This window comes from Camelus bactrianus, chromosome 13, assembly GCF_048773025.1.
Source record: "Camelus bactrianus isolate YW-2024 breed Bactrian camel chromosome 13, ASM4877302v1, whole genome shotgun sequence".
In the NCBI taxonomy this organism is placed as follows: Eukaryota; Metazoa; Chordata; class Mammalia; order Artiodactyla; family Camelidae; genus Camelus; species Camelus bactrianus.
The window spans coordinates 22,468,198-22,485,338 of NC_133551.1; the positions used below are offsets into that span (position 1 = coordinate 22,468,198).

The window sequence follows — 17,141 nt, forward strand, 5'->3', positions numbered from 1 at the left end:
CCCGCAGAGCATCAGGCAGGCCCAGGAGTCCGAAGGAGCTCACTATGTCATGTCCAGAGTACACCAGACACTCGCCTCAAGGCCCAGCACAAGCTGACTCACACCTCATTATTGTCAAGTTCATTTGTCCACAGGCTTGTTTGTTTGGTCAGAAAAGGATGCTGCATATCTTATTAAGGGAAACCAAATAGGACCAATAGTAGCAAATGCTATTCTATATGCTCTGGCAGTGAGAGTGGAAAGCAGCATGTTAGCTCAGAAAGCCAATTTTAAGAATATCCTATCACCTTAATCAACAGAAAATCTTGTATCTGAAATTTCCTGAGTAACTTAGTGCTAGACAAAGTAATAGCTTCATTTTTAATTTATTTACTCCGAAATCCAATCTTCAAAAGCAGGTAAATTCACGGCTGTAAGCACCTGGACCAGGGTATGGGCAGAAAATACTAAGGAGCCAAGAAGTTTAAAATTCCGCTAGAATATAAAGTAATTTTTTAGTCTTTCCAAATAACCAAAATCCAAAAGGCATCTAACAGAATCTAAACCCAAAATCTGAAATGTATGGTAAAAGGAATAATCAAGATAGGAAATTAGCTAAAATGTGAAGGATTTCTGAGTTGGAACATCATTCATTCATTCAGCAACTACTCAGTGAGCATCTGTACTGTTCCACGCCCTGGGGGAGTCCACAGGGAGATGAGAGGCACAGTCCCTTCCCTCGTGAAGCTCACATTTTGTGCTGAGAGGGAAGGTAGAAGAACATCTGCAGCCCTAGAGTTATCTCAGTTAAGAAAAAACTAAATGGCTTGGCTCTTGACCTAAATTTTCCTCAAGGAAACATTGAGCTCCAATGTAAAAACTCATTACTGATTTGATGGTTTGTAATGAGGAGCAACAAACTTGGGAGCTATGGTGAGATAAGCCTGGGAAGTAGAAGACCAGAAAACCCCCACCTAAGAGCAAGAAGAATGCAGCAAGGTGAAAGGCCAACCTGGAAAGAGCTTGAGGCTAAAATGGGTTCTAGTGTGGAAGAGTGAAAATGCTGGGTCCTCTAAGTGGGAGCATCCTTAAATGAAACTTTGATATCAAACCTCTTAGATCTCTTAAAAACCTCTGCTAACTTACGTCAACCATCTAACAACCACATCTGAAAAGATGAGATGTTACTGGGCTGGTCATTTAGGATAAGACCCCCCTCTTTCAAGAATCCTTTACACAGGGGTTATGGATACTCTGTCACTGGGTATCTGGAGATAACATAGACAAAACAGGAACGAATAAAAATCTCAAGGCTAGCATTGAGGAGGCCTGGGTTCTAGGTTCATCTCTAACACCAATAGTTACGAGATTATTATTAGGCAAATCACTTTATCTTTCTATATTACCTTAGATGCCACTTGCAGACAATAGCCCCTCCCTATCCAAACTAAGGATTATTAGGAGAAAAAAGCAAAATAGATTTTAAGAAACAAGGAAAAAATATATTTGGAAAACTCATGCCTCATTTTCAAAATTCAGTTAAGCCTGGTTTAGCCTCTTGGCTGAGAGTAATTAAAAAAAAATAACATCTACAATAATGGTAATTGTTCTAATTAACTGAGAGCTTAATACACGTACTGGCACATATCTCATTTAATCCTTAAAATAACCCTGTGAGGTTCCTATGATTATTGCCCACATATTACAAATGAGGAAGCTGAGGCCCAGAGAAGTTAAATGTTTTGTGAAAATTCAGATATCTGGTAAACCAAACTCAAATTCATCTGATTCTAAAGCCCATGAGTTAAATCACTAAGTTATTGTGGTTCTTACTCATCTCTCAAGATTCACTTCAATTCAAATCAGTATAATTCAGTTCAATTAAATCCACACACATTTAAAAAAAAACACAAGTTTTCAGAGTCCAGTAAGCTAACACACTTGCAGAAAATGACATAAACACATACCCTTGTTGTAAGTTCCCAACTTACTTAGCCATGAATTCTTACGCAGTGGAAGCTAGGTGACTGCACAGGGAACAGACTGACATCACATGTCTTAGCACTCACCGTTCGGGTCCCCAGCACAGTGCTAAGCTGCTCTTGACAGTCTCCAGGGTTGTAGAATCCCTCCAGAGTTAAGAAAATAAACTCTTCTCTTCTTATTCTTAACACTTAATTTATGCAGCTCTATTTAAGCTTCTGGTTCATGAGCCAACCTTGTCAACAGTATAAGCTCATCCTCATCCATAGGGAGAAAACAGTCAGTTCCCAAAATAACTATGCCTCCAGCTTTCAGGAAATCCTATCTTCCTGATTGCTCAGTATAGTTCTAGGTATTAAAAGAATTTACAACAAATGTTAGAAATGATCCAATCCCTCAAAGTAATTATAGTAACAATCACAAATATTTACAGAGTACTTACTTTTGTGTCAGTCACTGTTTTAAGTAATTATTGACTCAGTTAATTTTTAAAACAGCACTATGGCATGGGTATTATTATTACCTTGATTTTATAGTGAAGAAATGAAGACACAGAGAGTTTAAGTGATTTGCCCAAGTGTCAAGCTGAGATTTAAACCAAGTAGTCTGTCCCCAGGGCTGTGTTTTTAACTGCTACATCATGCTGCCCCACATTACATGCCCTACATGATGAGGGAGGAAAAAGAGCTGAGACAACTAAATAATACCATTAACTGGTATGTTTATTTCCATAATAAATAATAGATGAGAATGCTAATGGAGTTTAAAAGTTAGACTCTATTAGATGGAGGAAGGTTCATGAAGCATATAGAACTAGAACCCAAGAAATTCCATTTGTAATGTTTTCCACCTTCTTCATCCAGAAACCACTTCTGCATTTTTTATCTTGAGGTTTTTTGGATTTTTATTAAAAGGCAAATTTAATGAGGTACAACATACATACCGTAAGAAAACACAACACTATTCTGACTTGTATCATTATAGCTTAATTTTACCTGCTTTGGAATTTATAGATGGAATCACATTGTACGCATTCTTTGAGTCTGGCTTTGTTTGCTCATCATTACATCTGCAAGGCTCATCTATGTTGTTGTGTATGTATGGCAGTAGTTCATTCATTATTCCATTATATAAATATATGACATAATTTTTCTACTCTACTGTTGACAGACAAAGGGTTATATTCAGTTTCATGAACATAAGTGTATATCTCCTTTCCTGCCAAAGGTACCCATTTGTGTTAAGTATCCAGGAATGGAATTACTGGGTCATAGGATATGTGTATGTTCTTGTTATTTTTTTGTTACTGATTTATAGCCTAATTCCACTGTGAGCAGAGGAAATGTTATATGTGATTTCAATCCACCGAATTTTTTAAAGAGTTACTTCTTTGACCAGTATATAATCAATTTTATTTCCTGTTTCATGTTTACTTGTAAAGAATGTGTATTCTGCAGCTTTGGGGTGTAGAGTTCTATATATGTCATTTAGGTTAAGTTTATTATTAACTGTGTTGTTCAAATACGCTATATCCATACTCATATTTTTGTCTGTTAATGCTAATAACAAAAGAGAGAGTGAGATCCATTAAAATCGCTGTAATTTGCAGATTGTCCACGTCTAAGTTTTGTCAGTTTTTCTTCAAACATTTTGTATTAAGTGCATATCTTTTAAGATTATTGAATATTTCTGTCAAATTTCCCATTTTATCACTATGACATGCCCTCTTTCATATTTAGTATGACTTCTTTCCTTAAAATCTGCAATGTCTGATACCAGTATACCAGCTTCTTTTTGATAAGTGTTCCCACGATATATCTTTAGCATTCTTTTATTTCCAACCTTCCTGTATCCTAATATTTAAGAATGTGTCTATTCAGGTAGCATGAAAATTATTTTTATATGGTTCAGCAATAAGTATTTAATGGGAATATTTAGACCATTTATATTTAATATAACTATGAATATATCTGGATTCAAATCTACCACCTCCTTGTTTGCTTCCTATTTCCATTTGTTCTTTGTTCCTATTTTCCCTTGCCCTTTAAAAAACTAATCAAGTTTTTAAAAATTTTTCCATTTCTCCTTTATTGATCTGTCACCTTATTTTCTTGTATTATTTTTTAAGTTATGACCCTAGAAATTACATACTCACTTTTCACTTATTAGACTATAATTTAGTATTTTCACCAGTTCCCAAACGTTGAAAGGATCTTACCAGCACTTTAACACTTTACCCTGCTCCTACATCTTTTACTATTATTGTCATGTATTTTAATTTCACTAGACATTATTATTTTTGTTTTGCATATTTATCTATATTTACCTTCATATTAAGCCTTTTTCTTGCTCTTTATTCCTTTTCTGTTCCTGTACTTCCATATAGGGTCATTTCCTTCTGCCTAAATAATTCTCTATAGTATATTAATGTGAGTCTGCTGTCAACGTTCTGTTTTTGTTTATCTGCAAATATCTTCATTTCAGCTTTACTTTGAAGGGTATTTTCATGTCGTATAGAATTAGTATGGCAACCTAATAATTATTTTCTTTCAGCACTTTGAAGATGGCATTCCACTGTCATCTAGACTCTACCATTTTGTTGAGACAGCAGCTTCAGTCTTACTATTGTTCATTTGAAGCATACTTTTTCTTTTCTATAGCATACTTCTATGTTTTTTTATTTGTCTTAGGTTTTCAACAGTTTCATTCCAGTGTTCCTAGGTATGGCTTTATTTCTATTTATGCTGCTATGGTTCATGGAACTTCATGAAGTTGTACCTTAAAGTCTTCAACATTTTGAAAAATCCTTAGCCAATACAGTTTCAAATGTTACTTCTGCCACATTCTTTATCTCTTTGACTTCTGGGACTCCATATTTACCTTTGTTATAGCAATGTTTCTCCAACTATTTGTGATGAATTTTTCTTTTCTTTATAATCTCTCGTAGACTAATTCTGTCATAAAATACATTAAAGTTTTTGTGACAAAGACAACTACTATAAATATTTATAAATATTCTATCTTTATTTACTTTCTTGTCAGAGACTGATAGTAAAGGTGGTCTCAGGATTATACTTTAAGAAGCACCATGTTAGTTCTTTTTTTCCCCACTGGGCTGTATGTCTGTTCTGTTCTGTTTTTTTCTCTTTCATCCTTTTCCTCTCTGTGCTTCAATCTATTATGTTTTACTAACATCTTCTGCTGTACAAATCTTCTCTTCTACTATGTGCAGTGAACTATTAAACATACCTCTTGCATTCTTAATTTATGTTTTTCAATTCTAGGATAAAGGTTTTACCCTTATTTATATATTCCAGTTGTGAAATAATCAATTTGAACATCTATTTTTTTAAACATATCATATTCAAAAATCTACCTGATAATTCAATATATCAATACTCTGTAGTCTATTTCTATTTCTTCTGAAATTCAGTTATTTGGCCTTGTTTTCTGACATGCCCGGAAAATTCCATTGACAAATGTACACATTAAGGATGTTAAGGCTTTATATGACATCTTCCTACAGAGAGGATTTCACTTTCTCCTGGAGGACAGCATAGATACAGTATCTTGTCCATGTAGAGATTGGTTTATTTCCACTTTTCCTTTACTATTAGAGTCCATCTCTTCTGAGTCTCAGCTGAGTTTGCCATTTTTACCAGGGCTCTTCCTCCTTAAGGGGCTGTGAACTACAATTTCTGCCTCTTCAATTCTATGGGATTGCTTAAATTCCTCTTTAGACTTATGGTCTCTTAACTGTTGCATTTTTCTTGGCTTCTCAGTTTTTCACTCTGCTTATGCACAGTGTAGACATCCACAAATTTCTAGGGAAAGTGCATGCAGAATGCTGGCTCAGCTATCTCTTGAGTTCTCTTTTCCCTGGCAATTTGGTCCTTCACACCATGGCTGTCTTAGAACTCCTGAACATGAATTTTTGTCTCCTAATTCCACTAAAACCCCTGTAAGATTTAGGCCACTACTTTCAGTTCAGACTCTATGCCCTGTTTATGTATTGCAAATGCATCACAGAAAAAAAAAAAGCCACAGAGAACATCCTGCTCATATTTCCTTTTTTCAGTTGTCTTAATCCCTCAAATTCCTGCCCCTTTAGGTATACTCTAATACCTTCAAGCAGTAACTGATCCAGCTACCTACTGGGAGAATTAATCTGACAGCAGCTACTCTATCATGTCTGTATGCAGTGTACTCTTGTAAGGATTAAGCACTGTAGAAAAATGGCTAACATCACTAAAGAATAGTAAATATTTACAAATATTATTATTCCTACATATAGCTAATGTTTAGTTTAGGGGTATCTTTTAGTATAATGTTCTTGGGAGTCCTTACCCCAAACTCCCAGTTCCAAGTGCTGTTTTAGTCCAACACTTGCCCTTGGCATTGCAAGTGCGTATGTGCTACCTTTAGGTTACATGATGTCAGATTTTCCTGATGTCTTTTATCACCATATTTAAAGTCCTCTAAAGGTGTGTGTGTGTGTGTTGTTTGTTTTTGTTTTGCTTTGTTTTTAGCAGCCCAGGCTATTTTCAAACAAAATCTTACATAAATTCCCAATAAGAGCCAGAGCTGCCTATTCTGCTCACTCGTGTCTCAAACCTCCTCATGATATGAGAGAGAGAGAGAGAGAGAGAGGGGGGGGGGGGGGAGGGAGGGGGAGGGAGAGAAAGAAAGAAGAAGAAAGAAAGAAAGAAAGAAAGAAAGAAAGAAAGAAAGAAAGAAAGAAAGAAAGAAAGAAAGAAAGAAAGAAAGAAAGGAAAACACTCCTGAGTTGTATACTCTTGGAGCCCCAAAAACTCTGAGGAACCCAGTTTAAAAACTACTACCCTGGTAACAATTTCTGGACACTGAAGCTTTACAACAAAATAATCCCTAAATATTAATGCCACAATTTTGAAAACATTGCCCCACATTTTATCTTCTTTAAGCCCCAATATAGAAAGGCCTAACATGGCTCAACCAAAATTTCGGGTGATTTTTACACATCACTCCATCTCTTTAGTGCTCACCAATATCCAAGTAATTATATAAATACATAATATGCTATATATTTACTATAATTATAATACAAATATAATATTCTTCCATAATATGCTAAATACATCATGGCCTAAATACCATGCCTATTTATCATCCAAAATAAACAAGAATCAGATAAGGCAGCAGAGTCATCTCATGTGATCAAAGATGACTCTGACTCAGGATGGTCTAAATGTCAATCTGAGACTCTTCATTGCTAGAGGAGCACCACACAGAATAAAAAGGATGTAGTATGAAAGCACTAGGAGGGAAGAAGTAAAGAGAAAAGATGATCAACCAAACATGTTACATAGAATGGTAAACATCCTAGGTCCCATGTGATATTGTTTGGGCACAATGTCACATTCAAAGGAACAGAGTTGAAAAATACAATAACTTAAAAACAATTCCAATCTTATTTTGGTCTCTCAAAAATAAATTTAAAGAGAAATAAATAAACAAGATCCAAGACATAATCCAACACTCCTCCTTTTCAATAAACTTTTAAATTGAACAATCAGAAAAAGACAGAAATCCAGAATATATAAGCAGCTCACATGATTTAATAAGAAAAAAAAACAAACAACCCAATCCAAAAATGGGCAGAAGACCTAAACAAGCAATTCTCCAAGGAAGAAATACAAATGATCAATGGGCACATGAAAAAATGCTCAATATCACTAATTATCAGAGAAATGCAAATCAAAACTACGATGAGGTATCACCTCACACCAGTCAGAATGGCCATCATTCAAAAGTCCACAAATGACAAATGCTGGAGAGGCTGTGGAGAAAAGGGAACCCTCCTACACTGCTGGTGGGAATGCAGTTTGGTGCAGCCACTGTGGAAAACAGTATGGAGATTCCTCAAAAGACTAGGAATAGACTTACCATATGACCCAGGAATCCCGCTCCTGGGCATGTATCCAGAAGGAACCCTACTTCAAAGTGACACCTGCACCCCAATGTTCATAGCAGCACTATTTACAATAGCCAAGACATGGAAACAGCCTAAATGTCCATCAACAGATGACTGGATAAAGAAGATGTGGTATATTTTTACAGTGGAATACTATTCAGCCCTAATTACTGACAACATAATGTCATTTGCAGCAACATGGATGTTCCTGGAGAATATCATTCTAAGTGAAGTAAGCCAGAAAGAGAAAGAAAAATACCATATGAGATTGCTCATATGTGGAATCTAAAAAAAACCAAAAACAAAAATACAAAACAGAAACAGACTCATAGACATAGAATACAAACTTGTGGTTGCCAGGGGGATAAGGGGTGGGCAGGGACTGGGATTTCAAAATGTAGAATAGATAAACAAGATTGTACTGTGTAGCACAGGGAAATATATACAGGATCTTGTGGTGGCTCACAGCAAAAGAGAATGTGACAATGACAATGAATGTATGTATGTTCATGTATAACTGAAAAATTGTGCTATACACTGGAATTTGACACAACATTGTAAAATGACTATAACTCAATAATAAAAAATAAAAAGTGAAAAAAAAGAAAAAGACAGAAATCATAAATGTACAGTCTAATGGATCATTTCAAATTGATCATGGGTATGTAACCACCACCAAAAGTCTTAAAATAGAAGATTACATAGACCTCAGAAACCACCTTTGCCTATCACTACCCTTTTTCTGTTCCCCAAAGGCAACCACTATACCAAACACAAATCAGCTTTGTCTTCTTTTGAATTTTACATAAATGAAACCTACAGTATGTAGCTTTTAACATCTGATTTCTTTTTTATTACTTTTGTGAGACTCACCCACATTTCATTCTTTTTCAGTGCTATATAGTGTTTCATGATATAAATATACAATTTGCTTATCCATTCCACTGTTGATGGACATTTTTATTATTCCCAAATATAGCTATTATGAATAAAGCTGCTATAAACATTTATGTGCATGATGCCCAGTGCTCATAAGTCATATTTTGTTTGAGTAGATACCTAGAAGTAGAATTGCTAGTTTATAGGATACAGGCATACCTCTGAGATATTGCAGGTTTGGTTCTAGACTACTGAAATAAAGCGAATATTGCATAAACTGAGTCACACAAATTTCTTGGTTTCCCAGTGCATATTCAAGTTATGTTTACACTATACTGTGGTCTATTAAGTGTGCAAAGCATTATGTCAAAAAAGCAATGTGCATAACTTAATTAAAAAATACTTTGTTGCTAAAAAATGCTAACCATCTTCTGAGCCTTCAATGAGTCATAATAGTAACATCAAAGATCATGGATCACAGATCACCATAAAAAATATAGTAGTAATGAAAACGTTTGAAATACCCAAGAATTACCAAAATGAGACAAAGAGACAAAAAGTTAGCAAATGCTGTTGGAAAAATGGTGCCAATAGACTTACATGATGCAGGACTGCCATAAACTTTCAATTTGTAAAAAATGCAATACCTACAATGTGCAATAAAGCAAAGCACAATTAAACAAGGTGTGCCTGTTGCATATGTGCAATTTTAATAGATAGGGATAAACAGTTTACCAGAGGGGTTGTATTAATTATACTAACACCAGCAGCATATAAAAGTTCCAGTTCCTGCATATCCATGTTAACACTTGGTTTTCTCAGTCATTTTGGTTTAGTCATTCTGGTAATATTTTTATCTCATTATCCTGATTAGTAATGAGGTTGAGTATCCTTTCACTCCTGCACCATCCATTTCACTATCCTTCACTCTTTTGTGAAGTGTCTAAGTTTCTTGCCCAGTTTAAAACATGTCTTGAAAGTCTCCTTTCCGTGTTTTTTCCCAGGGGCCCAAGTGGCTATCCTGACACACTCCTTGCCCCCGCACATCCTCTCATTTGTTTTTCTCAACAAAGACTGCCATACTTCTCCCTGTAACTCTTCGTTTCATCCAATACTCAGATTCTCCCTGACAAAGGAGGGCTGGGATGCAGGCAGCAGGAATCCTCCCCCCCCCCCCCCCCCCCCGTGCTGTTGTCACCCTGTTTCTGCATAACCAAAGGCCTGGGAAACTTCTCTTTAGAAGTTTCCTCTAAGTTCTGAAAGTTTTTTTTTTTAATTCCCTCTCATGGCTCTACCACTCTCCTTTGCCATGTTGGGCACCTGGCACTGACTGAATTCTGCAGATGGACGAGGAAAGAAAGAACACACCCAGGAGGCCACTCGACGGTCTCAGATGTCAAATTTGACCATTTGCCAGGAGAAGCCTGTTTTTCTGGGAGATGAGCCACACATTACAAAGAGAACGAGAGGCCTACCAGCTCTTCTAATCTTCCTCCAGGGCAATATTCCTCATTTCTCAGTAACCTCAAACCAAAAGCCATTATCAGATTCTCTGTCTTTCTCCACCATGGAAAACTATTTGGCCACAGTTTGACAGGCACAGATGGTACCACCAGCTGCAAGTTTTTTCAGTTCTTGTTGACTCTAAACTGCCCTTAGTCTTAATCTCTTTGCAGTTTGCTCAGTAGAATGGGAGATGGGGCCAAACTTCTAATCTGGGAATAAAATTCATGATGGGAGAGACTTAGGAGTCTGGTGAAGGGTGGAATGGGGTTAGGAAGATTGGCAAGATATATGAGAAAAAAGCCCTGGAAAGAAAATGTATGGGTAGTCAAAATGAATTAGAAATTGTTTACATAAAGGATAAGAACCCATAAAGGGAAGAGGCATAAGGAGAGGAAAATATTCTTAGGTCTCGTGATAATTTTTCTGCCAGTCTGAAAATTTATGTATCAAGTAAGGAATAACGAAAATAAAAGGAAAGACCATGTCAGGGATGTACTCTCCGTACGGTCAGAAGAGTCTAAGCTGCCCATACTGACGGTGTGGAGTCATTAGCAGAACTAGATGACCTTTTGTACTACAGAAAGCACTGAAAAGGCAACTCTAAGAGTCATTTACATATATTCTGGGTCCTGTATAAAATAAGTAAGCATCACTTACTCCCTGAAAGAGAGCCTAGCCAAAGATCTGTCAACAAAGACACATGGAAAGTTGGGAAAGACTGATCGTGTGTCTTATTGCTGGGGACAATGTTGCCATTTCTGACATCTTCTCTCATCTGCCCACGGTATGAACCTATGAATCCATATCTATCTTTTTGTTACCCTTTGTTTTTCATACTACAAAATACTACCAACTGCTAAGACCACCAGTCTAAGGGTAGGGAAATGAGCCAAGAGGCCAGGAGTAAGCCCTTTTTTAACCCCAGATGTTGTTATGTGGTAAAACCTGGACTTTGTGGGGAGAACTGGGAAGAGGGCGCCATCTGTGCAGTCAGAGGAGTGATAAATACCGAGGGCACCAGCTTCTCCTCCTGAGGAACAGCATCATGTCACTGTGCACCTGCAAGCCCCGGACCCAGATGGGCACTCAAAGGGAAGTTCAGTTACATAATAGCAACGGGTTTTTGAGTTTTTGTCACATGCCAGACATAATACTAAGAATTTTACATACATTTTCTCAGCAAATCCTCACAATAATTCTACGAGGTTGGTTCCATTACTAACTTCCTCTTACAAGTGAAGCTTAGAGAGTTTAAGGAACAGAATGAGCTCCACCAGGTAGAGGTCCTGGACAAGCCCCCAGTTTCCAACTTCTCAAGCGTGCCCTGAAAATACTGAACTTGGTGCTTTCTTCCTGTTCAAGATTTCTTTGAGCTATTTCTTCTGAAGTGCTTTGATCTTCACTCTCTCTGTCTACAGTCTGATTGTACTTAGGTGATATTTTTGTTTTGTTTTGGATGAGTGTGAATGGGGGAAGTCTGTTTTGGTTTGCTAGTTTTATTTTTTAAAATTAACTTGTAGTTAATAAAAAGTAACCCAAAAGTTAAAATAGGACTATAATACTAGCAGACTTTGCTAGTTTATATATGTATGCTGTAATATCTAGAGCAACCACTAAGAATACTATACCCAAAACTCAAAAACACTATAAATAAATAAATATGGAATACTAAAAATGTTCAAGTAACTCTCAGGAAGATAAGAAAAGAGAAGCAGAGGGATGAGAAATGGAAGAAACAAACAGAAAACATAACAAAATGGTAAACTTAAGCCCTAACATATCAATAAATACCTCACACGTAAATGGTCTAAAAACACCAATTACAAGTCAGAAATTTTTGCAAAGTGGATAAAATAACTCCAAACAATATGCTGTCTATAAGAGTAGATACATGCAACAACCTGGAAGAATCTCAAGGGAATTAGGCTGTTTAAAAAGCTAGTCTCAAAGGGGTACATACTGTATGACTCTATGTATACAAAAGTATTTAAATTATAAAATTACAAGTGTGGAAAACAGATTAATCGTTGCCAGGAGTGAGGAAGGGAAGAAAAGGAGGGAGGTGGCTGTGGCTACAGAAGGGCGGCACCAGAGATCCGTGGGGTGGAACCGCTCTCTCTCACGACCGTGGTTTCCGTCACGCAAACCTACGCATGAGATATATTTGCATAGATTTAAAAACACACACTCATGAACTGTGAAAAAGCTCGGTGGATTTCATCAATGTCAACTTTCTGGTTATCAGATTAAACTATATTTCTGTGAGATGTTACTACTGAAGGAAACTGGGTGAAGGGTATACAGGATCTCTTTGTATCATATCTTACCACTTCTGTGACTCTACAATTATCTCCAAATAAAGTTGTTTTCCTTTTTTAATGGAGGAGGAAATACACACGGAACTGAAGCCTCTCATCCACTTCTGTCTCCCAAAACCCCCTTTCTCTTTCCCAAGAGTAATGACTGCAGTTGTTTTCTGTTTTCTCACTTACCTTCCAGAGATAGTCTGCAATCGCTCCACGTAGGAATATATGTAAGTGCACACACAGATCTTTACGCAGTTTTCACACAGATCTTAACATCATATGCACTTTACCCCCGACACATTGCTCTATCAATTTATCTTTGAGCTTTTAGTAGCAATAGAGTACCTTGCTTTCATAGGTGCACAGTATTCCATTCTAGGAATAAATCCTAATTTACTTAATCAATCCTTTCTTCACAGAACATGTCCAACAAAAAAGACATTTCGTTTATTTTTAGTTAGTTCCTATTATAATTAATGCTCCAGGGTGAGCAAGTGATCACTGAATTGATTTTTTTCTAACCACATCAGTCCTACCCCACGTACCCTCAAGCCACCCTTGGTTCCAGGGTATTGGGAGCCAGGCATAGACCTTCTAATCACTTCACGGTGTGTTATGCTCTGACCTTAGTAGACATCGAACTGATGCTTGTTTATCTTTGTTACCATGTGGCTTTGCATCACTCAGCTTCTCATTGTAATTTAACTCTGTTTTTAGGCTTGTAACTTGTCCTTGGTAAAAGTGAGCCTATTAAATATAATTTTCTGCAGACATTTTTCTCCACTTTAAGGAGATGTTTCTTCTCAATTCTCTCCCCAAACCGAGACCACCCCCTTCTGTACTCATCTCCCTGCCATCTCTGCCATGATGTGTCCACCTTGAATGAGGAACCAGTTTATCCTATAACCCCAGTTTGACAAGCAGCTCAACCAAAAGTGTAAGCGCCCTTTCTCCTTGAGTACAATGGAACTAAGGTGTTCTAATATGCCTTGCCCGTGTACAGCCATGTATAAATAGCATGATGCTTACACTAACGGGAACAGGCTCTCATATTCTGACATCACATGACCCCTCTTCCTTTCCTCTTCATGTGCTGCCTCCCCTCATCTCTGTGGAATTTCCAATTTTTCAAATAGACACTTTAAACAGAATAGCAGTCATAAATGAATAAATTTTGCTGTGAAAAAACATGGAAGGAAAAAGAAAAGCTGGCCATTCCTCACTGCCAATTGTGAAAAATCAAAACAAAAAGCATTTTTCAGTTGTTTATTTTGTTTTCATAACCAAAGTCATAGCTCAGCTCATGCACTGGTATGTTAGTTCATTTCTGCCAATAAGTCAACAAAGAAAAATGCTGACAGACTTGAATGTGTGTGTGTGTTCTTGTGTGTGTGTGTCCATATTAATGTAAAATTAAGGCACAATAGTTAAAAGATGTACCAGAACAGGTCTGTACTTGTCTTAAAATTATCCCCATATAATTTTTAAATGTATGTCTCCAATGTCTGGTGAGTGTTCGATGCATATTTGTTGAGTAAATTTGAATGAATGAATGAGAATGCATGTTTATGTCAATGCATTTTCTAAGAACATCTGTACCTACATGTTAGATGTCTGTTTCATTAGTGTTGCATGTACCTGTGATTATGAAAGTTTAATAAAAGGTAATAAAGCTTTTATTTTGGCTTTCCCTCTTCAGGTAAATAATTGGTAGTCCTTGCAATATTCCATGATGTGCAAGCTCTGCTTTCTCCCTAACCATTATTACTCCGCATGGCAGGACTATTTTAATGTCTGATCTATTCCACCAGGTGAAGCAAACAAATTAGACAGAGCACCACAGCTGCTTGATATAGGATGTCCTCATGTTTTTGCTCCCTTTTTTAATATGCCCAAGCATCACATTTATTTTTCAACAGCTGCTGCACATTGAGCAGACTTCTTAATTAGCTAATGTTTGGAAAGCCCTTTGAAGATAAAAAGCCCTGTATAAGTACTAAGTGCTATTATTACCTTGACAAAAGAGTTCTCTCTTACCTTGGCTCACTGAAAACGTGCGAGCTTTCCTTCTCTCCAGCTAGTGGTAGTCGACCCATAGGCTACACAAATCTGAGGAGAAAGAACTTAGAAATTCAGCTGCGGCCCTTGAACATAGGCAATTGGGTACCCTGGAGAGTTCCTTCAGGCCTTGATGTAATCTCCACCAGGCACCAGAAGAAAAGAATGCTGGGGATGGAGAGAGGTGAAGCTTTTGAGGGGAATGCAAACCTTTGAACCCAGGTTTTCCTGGCCACACACCTGAGCTCTTTCAACAAACAGTAACACTTCCAGGTCATAGTCATTAGAGCCTCAGGAGGGTACTAGTACGGTGTCATTCCTGTTACAATCCTTTATTATATAGAAAGGGAGAGGAGGAAGGAGCACACCTGGCTGGTCTGATCAGGAAAGTCACTGGGGAAAAGACCGTGACCACTTTCATGAGGAGACAGCCGCAGCCATGGGGCAGGAGAACTGGCACCCTCAGGTCACCAACTCATGGATTAGCATTTGATACTATTTTCATTTCAGAATTTACTCAAGCAACAGGAGGTGAAAATAATGGGAGAAGGTGAACTAAAAGAAGTAATACCCATGCCATGGAAATCAGCCCTGGCCTTCAGTGCTAATTTAAATAAATTGTGCTTTTTAATTTTTTAATAAATAAATTACTTAAATTTATTTCAATAAATTATTATTATCAATTTTTCCTCACGGCACTGAAGTTTCAAATCTGAGTACCTGGAAAGGGACAGTTGTGGCATTCACTGAGAGGGAAGGAATTTAGAAGAAAAGAGACTGGGAATGGGGGAAACAGTAAATTCTACCAAAAGATTCAAAATTGGAAAAACTTCTATTAGAACCCCCAACTGTTAGGCAAGGACTAGGCAAGCAGCTTTAGTGCCGTCTGCCCATGCAGAGCTCTTAATCAGCCTGCTTCTCTGATCACTTGAAAGCTGCTGCCTCCGCTTCCCGGTGCCAAAGTACTCTTATGGAACAAGGACACACTAGACAGGCTCACATGCCAAGATTAAAAACACTTCTTGGTGTCCTCCCTGAATGATACTGGAAGTAGAAAATACTGTCTGCATCACACAGCTCTAGGGCTGAAATGCCGGTGATGGTAGAAATCCATACTCCAGATCAACTCTGAAGGAATCTCTTGGAACAGGAGACAATTCATAGCTCCCTCCTGCAAGCAGAAACAGGGAGAGTGAGATGCTTAGTGGTAAAAGCTTGTTTGTGGCTAATATATTAAATAAATTATTCAAGAATAACATCCTTGTGAGCCCTGTAATTACTGTCAAGTAAGTGAGCTTGTTGACCTACAAAATGTAGATCAAAGACCAAATCTGCATTTCACACAAGATTCCTTCTAGGCCCTAGAAACTGAGTTGGCCAAGTTGCTCATTTGAAACCCAAAACATGGAGCACAAAATATTGTCACTCGGAAGTTACAGTGTAAGTGAGATTGAGAGGTTCAGGTAACAGAAAAAGAGAGTCTTGGACTCACCACTGACAACAAGTGACACCAAAAATCTCCATAATTTGACCCAATCATTCTTTCCAAGTAGATCTTCCATTAGTATTGCTCGGGTCTCCAAGACCCCTGCAGCCTGAATCATTTACTTTTCCATCTGCTGTATATCCTGTATTTCCCACTTATTAATTCCTACCATAATTTTTTTTTTTTTTTTAGAATGCCTTTCCACTATAACGCACTGTTTCCAAATTCTCCTGCTTGTTCAGTGGTTATCTCATATGTCAGTTCCTCAGGGAGAAGTATAAATGAAGCACTTCTGCTTCATTTCTCCTGTGGAAATGACTACTTTCCCCTGTAGAGTGATGCTATTAAAGGAATATATTTTGGTAATAGCTTTATTAGCCTGGAATCTCCTGGAGAGTGAGATCCATATCTATGTCATCTTAGATCCTTTTTGCCTGTCAATCCAGTACTTTGAAAAGTAGTAGATGCTAATAAATCTTTATCTAATTAAAAATCACTTAACTGTCCTCACATTTATCATCACTTATTGCCAGATACTATTCTAAGTGCTGGGGATATGGTATGAACAAAGGGGACTAGCATTTCTGACCTAATAGAATTTACATTCTGAAGTATGTGGACAGACAATAAACAAAATAAGTAAGTTGTAGATGGGTGGGTAGATGGATGAATTCCACAGTAAAAGCTGGCTTTTTTGGTGAGAAAATAAACTTTCCCAGAACCTTTTCTAGTCTCTATATAAATCAATTTCTGGGGCCAAAAAAGTGATGGCTCATCTCATCCACAATAGTTTTAGAAGAATAAAGGACAGAGAATCTGATTTCTCAATTTATTGCTATATTGACTTCAGATGCCCCTGCACAAGTCACTTTTAGTGACCTTGTAAAAAATATTTTAATGCCCGTAAGTTTATGAAGAAACAGTTTCTTTGTGTCAGAAAGAGCATGAGGATGCTCCTACAAAAAGAATGGTCTTTTCAAATGAGAATTAA

At 37.2% G+C, this 17,141-nt stretch overlaps 1 protein-coding gene across 22 annotated transcripts in view; it reads right to left on the reverse strand.

The window, feature by feature from the left end:
* Positions 1 to 17,141, reverse strand: part of ST6GALNAC3 (ST6 N-acetylgalactosaminide alpha-2,6-sialyltransferase 3) — a 561,430-nt gene that overhangs the window by 254,809 nt on the left and 289,480 nt on the right. The window contains exon 4 of one of the 22 annotated variants that reach the window (XM_074376227.1): positions 14,644 to 14,715. The exons of the other annotated variants lie outside the window; for them this stretch is intronic. The gene's annotated coding sequence lies outside the window, so the exon portion shown is untranslated. The remainder of the gene's footprint in view (positions 1 to 14,643; positions 14,716 to 17,141) is intronic. 22 annotated transcript variants of the gene reach the window in all.